The following is an 11,584-nucleotide window of genomic DNA, read 5'->3' on the forward strand; positions in this document are numbered from 1 at the left end:
GCAAAACCATGTGCACTGCAGGGAAGGCAGATTTAACATGTGCAGAGAGAGTTAGATTTGGGTGTGGTGTGTTCAATCTGCAATCTAAATTGCAGTGTATAAATAAAGCAGCCAGTATTTACCCTGCACAGAAATAAAATAACCCACCCAAATCTAACTCTCTCTGCACATGTTATATCTGCCTCCCCTGCAGTGCACATGGTTTTGCCCAACTGCTAAAAAATTTCCTGCTGCGATCAACTTGGAATTACCCCCCATGTGCACTGCAGGTGGGGCAGATATAACATGTGCAGAGAGAGTTATAGGCCCTACACACATGCCGATATTCTGAAAGATATGAACGATCTCGTTCATATCTTTCAGTGTGGAGACTCCAGCGATGAACGATGCGCGGCCCCGCGCTCGTTCATCGCTGATCTCCCGTCGGCTGTGCATGCAGGCCAATATGGACGATCTCGTCCATATTTGCCTGCATTTCAATGCAGCCGCGTGACGTGGGGAGTGAAGAAACTTCACTCCCCCCGTCACTGCCCCCCCGCCGCCGGGTTGCTCGTCGGCCGTATCGGCCGTCGGGCACCTCGGCGGCGCATCGCCGAGTGTGTAGGGCCCCTTAGATTTGGGAAGGGTGTGTTCAAACTGAAATCTAAATTGCAGTGTAAAAATAAAGCAGACGGTATTTACTCTGCACAGAAACAATATAACCTACCCAAATCTACCCATTGCAGATGTTATATCTACCCACCCTGCAGTGCACATGGTTTTGCCCGTTACAAATTTGCTGCTGCGATCAGATCTGAATTACCCTCATGTTTGTTAGTTTGCTGTTCTGTGATTCCATTGGATAAAGTGGATTGGATCTCTAAAAGGGAAGTGCTAAAATTCAGATTTGTACACACATGCCTACGCGGCTGCGATTTTTTAGTCTTTGGACTAGCTCATCATCGTAAGTGAAGCTGGTACTCAGAGAAGTATATAGATGCCATAGCAAATACGTACACTGCAGCCACCATACACATGCGCAGCATCAGCACAGTTATGAGAAACATCTACCCCACTGAGTGAGTCTATGGCCACACAGACTGGCCGCGGAAGTAGTGACAACGGTGCCATGTTTCTCTACAGACATGGTCGCAGTGAAGGCAGAAACAGGCACTCAGAAATAGCCGCGACATGCCTGCCTTTTTGCTGCCACTCATCCAGATGATCCCTTCCTGTCAATCACTCTAACATGAAATCCTCACTGTGACTGGCATTGCAGAAGTACCTTGGCGTGTACGCAGTGCAATCATGGAGTATACACAGCATATATCCCAACATGACCCTCTCCAGGAGGGACACAATGCTCTGCTTCTGGCCTTTTCTTTTAATTAATGATTGCAGGCACCTGTGTTGAACAGGTTAATGGATAAGAAAGGCGTTTCAGCACAGGTGATGGCAATCATAAATTAAGAGAAAAGTCCAGGAGCAGAGCATTCTGTCCCTCCTGGAAAGGGTCATGTTGGGAGGTATGACACAGTCTGTACACTGTAGGGTGTGTACACACGGTGAGATTTTTTTCTTCCGATTCTGACTATATAGTCAGAATCGGAAGAAAAGTTAGTGCAGATCGCACGGTGACAGTCACCTTGCGATCCCGATTCGATGCCGATGCGCGGTCCCGCGCGGTCGGCATCGAAAGAAAAAATAGACTGTGCACGCAAGTCAATTTTGGCTCTCTCTATAGAAGAGATAGTCAAAATCGTGACTTAGCCAAAATCGCACATAGCAAGTATCGCAAGCACACTCATTATGTGCTTGCGATACTGGCTAAGTGCCGACCCGGCTCCTGTCGCATGGTGAGAATCGGGCATAGCCCGAATCTCACCGTGTGTACACACCCTTACCGTGAATGTTAGCATTACAAACAAATCTGATTTAGGTCCCAAAATTGTTATTTTAAGCAAAACATCTCTTCATGTACATGACAGTGATAGGTGTATTAGGGCTGATACACAACAACACTTACTGTCCTCCTGTGCTGCGTTCTGTTGAAGCTCCAGAAACCACAGTTCAATGGCTGATTAAACAGAATGCACTGATCTCTGTAGTGGGTGTAATTGTCTGCACACACTGGCAACGTCACTGATAACGAAGTGTAAACACTGCAACATAATCACCTGTGTATACACATCCTTATTCCACCAGAAAACTATAAATAGAATAGCTCAGTACAGTGGTGCACCCAGGGGGGGTTTCCGAGCACCCAGAAACCCCCCTCCACTTAAAAAATAAATAAATAAAAATATATTTATTTATTTTTTTAGCTGCATGAGTATTATTAATGGCTGTCTAGCATCCTCTGCAGCCTGCTGTCTTCCTGGTGGCACTTGTAAGTGCAGTAAAAGTTTACTTTATTTTAATTATAGTACATATATATCCATGTGCATACATATATACACATGTATATACATACATACATATAAACACACACACATATGATATATACATGTGTATATATACGTGTACTGTATGTGTGTATCTATCTATATATATATATATATATATATGTATGTATGCATGTTTAATATGCTATGTATATGTGTTTCTGAATGTGTGTGTGTGTGTGTGTGTGTGTGTGTGTGTGTGTGTGTGTATATATATATATATATATATATATATATATATATATATATATATATACGGTATATATATGTGTAGATATGTATTTTATATATATATATAGATAGATGGATGGATGGATAGATAGATGGATAGATAGATACCCTTGTAGTAGCCGGCACTCGGAAGGCATCCGTGGGCTTTCTGGCTCAGGTGCCATCCTATGAGGTTTCCACCTCCATCACTATCCCATGTAAAGAAGGCGGCACTCAGAGACTTGAAGGTGCAAAAGAATATTTAGTAAACAAGCTGCAGAGTTACATCAACGTTTCGGGGCGCGCAGCCCCTTCTTCATCCTGATGAAGGGGCTGCGCGCCCCGAAACGTTGATGTAACTCTGCAGCTTGTTTACTAAATATTCTTTTGCACCTTCAAGTCTCTGAGTGCCGCCTTCTTTACATGGGATATATATATATATATATATATATATATATACACAGACACACTAGTTTTACGGACCCAGCATATACTGGGTCACCTCAGTCCCCACCCCCGTGATTGGCTTCACCCAGTTCTGGAAACCCCCCCCCATGCAAATCCTGCGTTTGCCACTGCAGTACAATGCTGTCTATGTGGAGAGCAAGGGGAAAATGTACACTGAAGGAAATGACAATGTAGGAAAATATTTTCTGCCAAGTGTGGTACTGTAAGTAAACAGGTACAGAAGGTTTATTAAGTCACTGACTAGGCGTATGGGAGTGATTATGCATGCAGTAAGCAACTCTAAATTATTTTCTGATTACTTTAACTAGAAAAGTCCAGACAAATGAAATACAAAGCAGATGATCCTCTTCTACAGTTCCAAAGACTGCAAAATACTCCCAAAATACTTGATGCCTCTGTCTGCTCATATAGGGCTGATTCTCATGTGGGGGCGCAGCTGGGGAAAAAAAAGGAGTATCTTTGCACCTTGGCAAAACCATGTTGCACTGCAGATGGGGCTAAGGATCAACTTGACCATTGATGGCTAACAACTATCGATGGGTTGCCAGGTGATGGCTGTCTGTCAGCTTAGCCCTGGCCCCTGCAACGCGAAGCCCCCGAACCTGACTGGTCTGCGGCCCATTGTGCTCCCCAGCAGGGATGGTCATCAATGCGTGTAAACCATCAATAATTTACAGTCAACGGTTTCATGCAATTGATGTTAATCACAGATGGCACCATCGATGGTTAATCTGCTGATGGCTATCCCTAGGTGGGGCAGATTTAAAATGTGCAGAGAGATTTGAGAGGCGTGTGTCCTGGCTGACATCTAAGTGTAAACATAAAGCATCACTTGTGGGCTACATGCAGAACTGCTGGTATTTATCCGGCATGCACCCCTTACCTTACAGCTTGGTTTCTCCAGGTCCAATTTCTGAATTTTTTTTGCTTTGTTCCCAACTCAGAAGCAGCCCCATAGGCGGCACTATATAATGCAGATCAGAATAAAATAAAACATTGTGGGTCTGAATCAGAGGTGGACTCTGTACTGGCATCGGACTTAGCGGACAATGTTTTCAGTCTGCTCATGTGACCAAGCCGCACTGCGTATGCATCCCGATGGTTAATGCACAAAGACGCAGATCATAATTACTTGCAGATCCATGCAACTGACGGGCGTTTCTGAGTGGTAAATAGGAGGGTGGCTAGACATAAGTGTGTTACAGGAGTTTCGTGGTCAGCAACAGCGTTGAAAGACTCAGTTGCACTGACATAGGCAGCCATGTTCAGACAATCTGCACCTTCATAGGACTGGAGCACTGCCTGTAGGTGCGCACAGTGCTGGATTAGCGAGTCTTAGTAGGACCACCATCATCCATGGAAGTAGCATATAGATGCAGTAGTGGCTGCAGCAAAGAGTGTCCACCTCTGAATCAGGCCCTGGATGTGTCCAGCACTGAGAGCAGCAGCATTTCATTTTTGTTTTTGTTTTTCCAAAAAATTTTTTGTCTTCCTATCTTTTACAGGATTTATTTATTCATTTATTTTGCTTAACTTTTACAATAAGTTTCAAATCATGGCCTCCTCTACCATCTGTTTTTTTATTTATTTATTATAGCTCTGTAGTTTACTTCCCCAATGTACAGTAGTGTTTGTAATGTTTTTATTATTAATAATAATAATCTCCTATATATTAGCCCTGTGACTCTGTGCCTGCATTTCTAACGCTGGGCGGAGTCACAGTCACAGATCTGGGTGGCTGGATGCAGGCCAGGAACAGTCCCTTCCCTCGGTCCACCCATCCCCACCCAGTCCCCTCCCCATCTCCGCCCAGTCCCCTCTTTCCCTCCTCCCTGTTCACTCCCTGCACCCTGGTGACACTGCAGCCGGTGAGTCTTGCGGCCGCCGCACAGTCCGGAGGAGAATGCCGTGGACCACCTCTGCCTGCCGCACCCGCTCCCCTCCCACCCACAGCTTCCACAACATGCGGCACACGCCCCGCGAAACCCCTCTGCCCCTCCCACACCCGTGGCACTCCCGCCCCCCCCCCCACTCGTGGCAGACGCCCCTCCCCCACCTGCAGCACTCCCGCCCCCTCACCCATTCGTTGCACCCACACCTGCAGCAACCCCACCCCCACCCGCGGCACTCCCGCCCCTCCTACACCCACGGCATTCCCGCCCCATGAGGGAGAAAATGCTCTGTTCCTGGACTTTCCTGGTAATGTATGATTGCCATCACCTGTGGTGAAACACCTTTCTTATCAATTAACTAGCTCACCACAGGTGATGGCAATCATACATTACCAGGAAAGTCCAGGAACAAAGCATTTTCTCCCTCATGGAGAGGGTCAGGTAGGCAAGTATGCCCCATACCCCTCTCTCCCCCCCACTACACCCCTGCACCCTCCACCCCACCCGCCCCTCCCCCACCCGTGGCACCTCCCCCACCCCCATACCTTCCTCTCCGTCCCCCCCGCACCCTCCACCCCACCCGCACCTCCCCCACCCACGACACCCACAGCATCCACCACATCTGCCCCCCCACTCGCACCACACGCCCCTCCCCACCCGCTGCACTCCCTCCCCACCGTAGCACTCCCGCCCCCTCCCCCACCCGTAGCACCCACACCCGCAGCACCCCCTCTCCTGCCCGCAGCGCATCCAGACCCCCACCACACCCCCGAAGCCGCACCTCCCCCATACCCACCTTGTCGAAGTAAAAAAAAATATTACATAAAGAGAACATACAAACTGCACACATTATGAGTCGCTATACTTGCAAATACGCGCAGCGGGCACAGCAATATATGGTAACACACGCATTTACACGGACATGCCACAGAGATGGATTCGACACTTATCTCATACAGTACATAATTATAATAATATCAAGCGCCAGACATCATGATGATTTAAAATTATATATATATAATGAAGTAATGTCATGTATGTGTATTATTTGAACGAAACCAGATAGACCGGTCATGTTTACTATTGAAGCAACCAGATTGATGTGTAGATTCATTTGATGCTTGTTGTGAAGTCGTGGGACATTGCAGCGGATAATTATGATTACATGTATAAAAGCTAAAATCACTCTTATTAGGACAGTGGACAGGAAACTCAGGCCAGCCCTTTGGATGTCTTCAAGGCTGAACCTGATTAGCATATACAAAGGAACTGGGGACTCATCGTGAATCCCTCCCCCAGAAAGTAGATAACACATTGCTGATCACACAGGAAGGTAGTTCCTGTTTTGGTCTCACAGTTGCTGTAAGGTCTGAGACGATGATGGAGTTATTGCCAGCTCAGTTCCTGTTTTGGTCTCAGCGTAAGATGGAGTCCCGGCATGATTTTAGAGAAAGAGAGAGACATAAGCATTGAGGGAATGGTATTGTATCGCTGGCCTGTAACTGTATGTAACTGTATGTATTAACTGCTTACTGTGTGAGTTGTAATCATGTAATTATAGGTATACTGTACATTGTAATATATATTGAATCCATATCCTTTTAATAACAAATGTATACATCAATGAGCTTTGGAACTCAGATAATGTGTGGGTGTATTGTTTTCTCTTATGGGATGCAGTGTTTTGCGATGTATAGCGCACATTCATGGGATATGGTAATAAGAGGTGCAGGCATTTACAATATATATTAGAGCGGGCATTTTAAATATTTGTGAGAAATCAATTTTGGCATTTACAACCTCTCCCCCCTCCCCCGCACCCTCCACCCCACCCACACCTCCCCCACCCGCGGCATCCACAGCATCCACCACATCTGTCTCCCACCCACGGCACACGCCCCTCCCCCACCCGCAGCACTCCCGCCCCCTCCCCTACCCATAGCACCCACAACCCGCCCCTCCCCCACCCGCAGCACTCCCGCCCTACCTCCACCCCATACCCACCACTCCCCCCCTCTACACCCCCACACCCTCCGCGCCACCCCGCACCCTCCCACCCACGGCACCCACACCTGCAGCACCCCCCCCCCCCTCCCCCACCCACAGCACTCCCGCCCCCACCCGTTGCACCTCCCCCACCCGCAGCACCCACAGTATCCACCACATCCGCCTCGCGCCCCCTACCCCACCCGTAGCACCCACACCCGCAGCACCCTCGTCCCTCCCCTACCCCCATACCCACTTCTCCCCCGCACCCTCCACCCCACCCTCCCCCAACCCACCCCCATACCCACCTCTCCCCCTCCCCTCACCCTCCACCCCACCCGTGGCACCCACAGCGTCTACCACATCCGTCCCCCACCTGCGGAACACGTCCCTCTGCCACCCGTAGCACCCACACCCGCAGCACCCACCACCCCTACCCCACCCGCTGCCCGCTGCACCCCCGCACCCCCATACCCACCTCTCCCCCCGCTACACCCCCGCACCCTCCACCCCACCCACCCCTCCCCCCACCCGTGGCACCAACAGCATCCACCACATCTGCCCCCCACCCGCGGCACACGCCCCCCCTCCCACCCACAGCATCCACCACATCCCCCTCCCACCCGCCGCACTCCCGCCCCCACCCGCAGCCGCCACTCCCCCAACCACAGCACCTCCGGCTTCCTCCCCCACCCACATCATCTATAGACACCTTCCCCCATTCGTGGACCCACCACACCTCCCCCACCCGCAGCACCTCTGGACCACCTCCCACAGCACCTCCGGACCCCATCCACGGCTCCCCTGCAGCCACCCCTCCTCCACCCGCATCACTTCTAGAACCTATCACCCAACCTCACCCCCGCTGCAAACCCACCTCCCCAAACACCCCCCACTACATCGCCCCTCCCCCACGCACACCTCCTCCAGACCCCCTCCTTCATCCACAGCCCCCCGCACCCACCCCTCCCCCACCAACACCATCTACACTCCCCTTCCACACCCGCACCTCCCCCACCCACACCTACCCCTCCCCCACCCACAGCACCTCTGCACCCTTTCCGCCATCCGTGCCACTGCACCCACCCCTCCACCACCCGCAACACCTCTGGACCCCCTCCTGCACCCACCCCTCCACCACACATAGCACCTCGGACACCATCCGCAGCCGCTACAAGTGATTCCCTGAATCGGGGTAATCAGCGGCACGGATAGGCACCTCCACCTCACTGAACCCACCCCCTTTCCAAACACCCCACACACACACTGAACTTCTGTGAGTATAGTTGCTACCAGTGGACATTGGATTAATAAAAAAAAGTAATACTGTGGCCATTATGTGTCTAAGCGACACTGCTACCTGTGGCCATTGTGTATAAGTGGCACTGCTACCTGTAGGCACTGTGTGTATACGTGGCTCTGCTACCAGTGGCCATTGTGTGTATAAATGACACTGCTACCTGTGGCCATTGTGTGTATAAGCGCCACTGCTACCTGTGGCCATTGTGTGTATAAGTGGTGCTGCTACCTGTGGCCATTGTGTGTATTAGTGACACTGCTACCAGTGGCCATTGTGTGTATAAGCGGTGCTGCTAAAAGTGGCCATTGTGTGTATAAGTGGTGCTGCTACCTGTGGCCATTGTGTGTATAAGCGGCTCAGCTACCTGTGGCCACTGTGTGTATAAGCGCCTCTGTTACCTATGGGAATTGTGTGTAGAAGTGGCACTGCTACCGGGGGCCATTGTGTGTATAAGCACCACTGCTACCTGTGGTCATTGTGTGTATAAACTGCTTTGCTACCTGTGGGCACGTTGTGTATAAACGACTTTGCTACCTGTGGCCACTGTGTGTATATTATAAGCGGCTCTGCTACCTGTGGGCACTGTGTGTATAAGCGGCTCTGCTACCTGTGGGCACTGTGTGTATAAGCGGCTCTGCTACCTGTGTGCACTGTGTGTATAAGCGGCTCTGCTACCTGTGGGCGCTGTGTGTATAAGCGGCTCTGCTACCCTTGGGTATTGTGTGTATAAGCTGCCCTGCTACCTCTGGCTACTGTGTGGATACGTGGCTCTGATACTTGCCACTGTGTGTATAAGCTGCGCTGCTACCTGTGGGCGCTACCTCTGGCCACTGTGTGGATACGTGGCTCTGATACTTGCCACTGTGTGTATAAGCTGCGCTGCTACCTGTGGGCGCTGTGTGTATAAGTGGCTCTGCTACCTGTGGGTATTGTGTGTATAAGCGGCTCTGCAACCTGTGGGTATTGTGTGTATAAGCGGCTCTGCTACCTGTGGGTATTGTGTGTATAAGCTGCCCTGCTACCTCTGGCCACTGTGTGGATACGCGGCTCCGTTACCTGTGGCCATTGTGTGTATAAGCGGCTCAGCTACCTGTGTCCATTGTGTGTATACGCGGCTCTGATACCTGTGGCCACTGTGTGTATAAGCTGCGCTGCATACACTAGCAGTATATACTACACTATGTTATTCATTGTGCCCTGCGGCCACTCTTCACGCCCTCACAAAGGGCTACGCCCCCTTGACAATTGCACGCCCTTTCCCCTTGCAATATTTACCCAATAGCATGAACTTTTTTGAAGGTAATACTCCATATAATAACTATTATAGCACAGCTAAAGCCCGTGCAGGGGTTAACGGGTCGTAGCCTCTTGCAACGCTATTTTCTGTCTAACACCTTCCCTCTCTTTATCCTCTCCCTACCACCCTGCCTCTCCCTATCCTTTACCCATCGCACAGCGTTTCTGTACATTCCCTTTCTCCCCCCCTACACCTGTCCATCTTTTCTCAACCGGAACCCATTTCTGTATGCCCTCTATACTGCCCTGCATTTCTGGATCTGTTATCTACCGGCCTGCGTATGTTCAAAGGCATGCAGGGGTTAACGGGGCGTAGCACCTAACGACGGTGTAAAGAGCACCCATAGGGCGCAATGAATCACCTAGTAATAATAATAATATTATTATTTGTATTTTGTATTATTATTTTTGCATGTAAACCTTCTAATACTGTATGTGAGAATAATTTACCAGCCATCAAAATCACTGGAAAGCCTAAGAGGGGCTAATTCTATGAAATATTTGCATAACTTACAAAACCAACCCACATAACATCATTCATTTTTAAATATGAAACTCATATATCATTTTTTTTTAATTGTAGACAGATACGACAACATGTTCAAACATCAAGAATCAATGTCAGTGAAAGCACAGTAAAGCGCATCTGGATACATGTCAATTTTTCTTATAGTAACATCCAAAAATACAATTTGTCTACATTTACAATAATACAAATATTCAGCCAAGAAACATAGTATCAAAACAGTTAAAAAAAGAAATATAGAGAGGAGGAAAGGAGAGAAGAGGATATGTACCCCTTTCACACTGCCAATGCAACTTCCCCAACCCGGCAATATGCCGGACGGGTTGCCGTAGCAGCAGGGGGGGGGGGAGGGGAGTGGAGGCAGAGGCGGCTTTGGGAGATGAGATCATCTCTGCGCCGCCTCTCCCTACTGTAGTAAACGGGTCCCGGGTTGCATCGACCCGGGAGCCCGTTTACGCAGCCACTGACCCGGTATTCAACCCGGGTATAAAACTGCTTTCTTCCCGGGTTGAAATGCTGGGTCAGGTGACCTGGGATTTCGGCTATGCCCCTTTCAGACCGCACGCTGACCCGTATTGACCCGGCAATATGCCGGGTTGATACCGGGTTATTTGTGCGGTGTGAAAGGGGTATAAGAGAGATAGAAGAAAGAAAGGGTATCCCCACTGAAAGGCAGGACAGGAGTAAGGTAAACATAAACTGGCCAACTCTCCCTCAGGCGTCTTAAAAAGTAAAGGGCATTGGACAACAACCTGTAAACCCAGATATGATATATATGTGGGTGTCTCTTTAAATTCACACCAGGGTAGCCAAATAGCTGTAAAGTTAATGGACTTTCCTGTAGAAAAGGAGATGAGATCTTCTAAGAAAAAAATCGATCTTTTTAAGCCATTGTTTAATCGATGGGGGTGAAGGAAATCTCCAGAGAGCTGGTATTATGGCCTTAGCTGCGTTATTGAAATGTCTAAGCAGTTAGTATTTATAAGCCTGTGGACTTGCTGGGGTCAAGTTGAGTATCCAAAACCCTAGGTCTTTGGGTACCACGTCACCGAGTATCAGTTCAGAACATTTAAACACCTCTGTCCAGAAAGGGGATATGAAAGATCATTCCCACCATATATGTAAGAAACTCCCCGGAGCCGCTTTACATTTCCAGCAAAGGCCAGATACAGTGGGATACATCTTATTGAGGATTAGAGGGATTCTCTACCATCTATATATGATTTTATAAAGATTTTCCATCGTAGATAAGCAGAGAGAAGTCGCCTGTGTGTTGCGAAATATGGAGTCCCAATTAAATAGTGTGAGCAGGTCTTGCAGATCTCTCTCCCAGGAGGTTATAAATGAAAGAGGATGAGTAAAAAGGTTTTCAAAAATAATAGTATATATCTGGGAAATAGTGTGGGTAGGAGATTGAGGGGAGACGCATAATCTTTCAAAAGTGGTTAGATCTCTCGTTATATCAAAAAGATTCTTAGAGGAT

At 48.9% G+C, this 11,584-nt stretch overlaps 1 protein-coding gene across 1 annotated transcript in view; it reads right to left on the reverse strand.

Annotated features, from left to right (window-relative positions):
- Positions 1-2,028, reverse strand: part of SPRYD3 (SPRY domain containing 3) — a 150,065-nt gene extending 148,037 nt beyond the window's left edge. Inside the window, exon 1 of the mRNA XM_063952087.1 lies at positions 2,006-2,028. The gene's annotated coding sequence lies outside the window, so the exon portion shown is untranslated. The remainder of the gene's footprint in view (positions 1-2,005) is intronic.
- Between the last annotated feature and the right edge of the window lie 9,556 nt (positions 2,029-11,584).

This window comes from Pseudophryne corroboree, chromosome 2 (assembly GCF_028390025.1).
Source record: "Pseudophryne corroboree isolate aPseCor3 chromosome 2, aPseCor3.hap2, whole genome shotgun sequence".
In the NCBI taxonomy this organism is placed as follows: Eukaryota; Metazoa; Chordata; class Amphibia; order Anura; family Myobatrachidae; genus Pseudophryne; species Pseudophryne corroboree.